Source organism: Galeopterus variegatus, unplaced genomic scaffold (assembly GCF_000696425.1).
Source record: "Galeopterus variegatus unplaced genomic scaffold, G_variegatus-3.0.2 Scaffold10877, whole genome shotgun sequence".
NCBI classification, from domain to species: Eukaryota; Metazoa; Chordata; class Mammalia; order Dermoptera; family Cynocephalidae; genus Galeopterus; species Galeopterus variegatus.
The window spans coordinates 52,895-53,745 of NW_007736988.1; positions in this window are offsets into that span (position 1 = coordinate 52,895).

Below are 851 nucleotides of genomic sequence, written 5' to 3' on the forward strand. Positions count from 1 at the left end.
GTATGGCTATAATTTAAGAAAAACAAACAGAAAGTAACAAGTGTTGATGAGGATGTGGAGAAACAAACTCTCTTGTATATTGATAGTGAAATGCAAAATGGTACAGCTGCTGTGGAAGACAGTACGGCAGTTCCTCAAAGTTAAACACAAACAGTTTCACTCTTGGGTATATCCCCAAAAGAATTAAACAGTGTTCAAACAAAAACTTGTTGACAAAAGTTTATAGCAGCATCATTCGCAATAGCCAAGAAGTAGAAATATCCAAAATGTCCATCAGCTTATAAATGGATAAGCAAAATGTCATACATGCAGACAATGGAATATTATTCAGCCATAAAAAAGGAATAAAATACTGATACACACTACAGCATTGATGAACCTCATAGACATATGCTACGTGAAAGAAGCCAGACACAAAAATCCACATACTGTATAATTTCATTTAAATTAAACATCCAGAGTAGATAGATCTATAGAGGCAGAAGGCTGACTACTGATTGCCTGGGGTAGGGGAGGAGATAATGAGGAGTGGATGCTTAAAAGGAACAAGGTTTCCTTCTGGGTTGATAAAAATGTTCTAGAAGTTGGTATTAGTGATGGTTGAAAAACAATGTGAATATACTAAATGTCACTAATGGCAAATTTTGTTATGTGTATTTTACCACAAGAAAAAAATATATATAAAAAATTAGAAAGTCTATTTTCCATAGCCAAAAAACTAAAAAGGGTAGCCTAATAATAGAAAATCTTTTTGGTGGGCCGGCCCGGTGGCACACTGCTACAGTGCACCGCTTGAGAGCACAGCGGCGCTCCCGCCGAGGGTTCGGATCCCACATACAGACCGGTTCCCG